The sequence below is a fragment of the Bacillus rossius genome, unplaced genomic scaffold (assembly GCF_032445375.1).
Source record: "Bacillus rossius redtenbacheri isolate Brsri unplaced genomic scaffold, Brsri_v3 Brsri_v3_scf808, whole genome shotgun sequence".
NCBI lineage: Eukaryota > Metazoa > Arthropoda > Insecta > Phasmatodea > Bacillidae > Bacillus > Bacillus rossius.
Window position 1 is genome coordinate 15,563 of NW_026963039.1, and position 1,938 is coordinate 17,500.

At 48.8% G+C, this 1,938-nt stretch overlaps 1 non-coding gene across 1 annotated transcript in view; it reads left to right on the forward strand.

Annotated features, from left to right (window-relative positions):
- Positions 1–1,914: 1,914 nt before the first annotated feature.
- Positions 1,915–1,938, forward strand: part of LOC134545598 (small subunit ribosomal RNA) — a 1,989-nt gene continuing 1,965 nt past the window's right edge. Inside the window, exon 1 of the ribosomal RNA XR_010078660.1 lies at positions 1,915–1,938. This exon is cut by the window's right edge and continues 1,965 nt beyond it. This is a non-coding gene — a ribosomal RNA (small subunit ribosomal RNA).

Here is a 1,938-nt window from a genome sequence, read left to right on the forward strand (position 1 = left end):
AGCCGTGGTCTTAACTGTGAACACGAAGAACTATCTAAAGTGGCCTATCTGTCTGAACTGCAATACACAAGCTGCGAGCCAATGCTATACCTTTCTCAGGTAACGAGCTCTTGTGCGGCGATTCGATTGGATGCGAAATGGTGGGGAACGCGTGTCCGGTCGTCTTAACCAAGTAATGGTTCCCCTCTGTTAACAATGAAATGTTTGATGGATCGCAGCTCCCTGAGAGACAAGTTTCAAAGGGGTTAGTCGCGGTCTTCAATCCTGGCCAAGGTGCAGTCACCATCTATAAGAGATACCTGCTTTACTGAAGGGTAGCAAGAGTTCCCTTGCCCGCATGTTGCTCCGTGGGGGTATATCAGTATAAAGGTAGAAGAAGCCATGATCGGAGCTTCGGTGGATGAGATTGGCGGAGAAGACATGTTCTTGTCTATCTGGTAGATCAGGGGGGTGGCAGCTGATCCGGAGAAAGCAAGCGGACTCCCGATGTTCCGTCGACTCCCAATGTACACTTGAAACATGCACATTTGGGTGGCGAGGGGGCGTTGTGGCCATCCGAAAACATGTCTTCATCTCTCTTATTGGTGGACCGCTGCTCCTTGAAGAATTAATTCCATATGGGTCTAGTCTTGGTGATAACTGTGAACACTAAGAACTATCTAAAGTGGCCTATCTGTCTGAACTGCAATACACTAGCTGCGAGCCAATGCTATACCTTTCTTAGGTAACGAGCTCTTGTGCGGCAATTCGATTGGATGCGAAATGGTGGGGAACGCGTGTCCTATCGTCTTAACCAAGTAATGGTTCCCCTCTGTTAACAATGAAATGTTTGATGGATCGCAGCTCCCTGAGAGACAAGTTTCAAAGGGGTTAGTCGCGGTCTTCAATCCTGGCCAAGGTGCAGTCACCATCTATAAGAGATACCTGCTTTACTGAAGGGTAGCAAGAGTTCCCTTGCCCGCATGTTGCTCCGTGGGGGTATATCAGTATAAAGGTAGAAGAAGCCATGATCGGAGCTTCGGTGGATGAGATTGGTGGAGAAGACATGTTCTTGTCTATCTGGTAGATCAGGGGGGTGGCAGCTGATCCGGAGAAAGCAAGCGGACTCCCGATGTTCCGTCGACTCCCAATGTACACTTAAAACATGCACATTTGGGTGGCGAGGGGGCGTTGTGGCCATCCGAAAACATGTCTTCATCTCTCTTATTGGTGGACCGCTGCTCCTTGAAGAATTAAATCCATATGGGTCTAGTCTTGGTGATAACTGTGAACACTAAGAACTATCTAAAGTGGCCTATCTGTCTGAACTGCAATACACTAGCTGCGAGCCAATGCTATACCTTTCTCAGGTAACGAGCTCTTGTGCGGCAATTCGATTGGATGCGAAATGGTGGGGAACGCGTGTCCTATCGTCTTAACCAAGTAATGGTTCCCCTCTGTTAACAATGAAATGTTTGATGGATCGCAGCTCCCTGAGAGACAAGTTTCAAAGGGGTTAGTCGCGGTCTTCAGCCCTGGCCAAAGGTGTTTAGAAATGAATACTTTTCGGACCAGTGGGCAAATTAGTTCACAGCGAGCCCACGGGCCAACGGTCTGCTCCCGCAGTGGGCCGCGCCCGAATGTGGGCACCGATCATATAATTTGAAATCCACTCGCCAAGTACCATGCGAGTTTCTAAGAGCGCGATATATTCGCCAGTGAAAGCCTTGGAAGTTTGGCCTCGCCTACTCCCTAGGAAAATTAATTAGAGATGGAAGGAAAGACTTTGCAATTGCAAAGCGGGTGTCGATATTGGGAAGTCGCCCCCGTACTTGTTGATACAGAAGGAAAAAAAAATGTACATCATAAGATTCGGACCCGGTGCTCTGCGGACCCGGGAGGTTCCTCCGAACGAAAAAAAAAGCTGCTAGCAGCTCCCTGGTTGATCCTGCCAGTAGT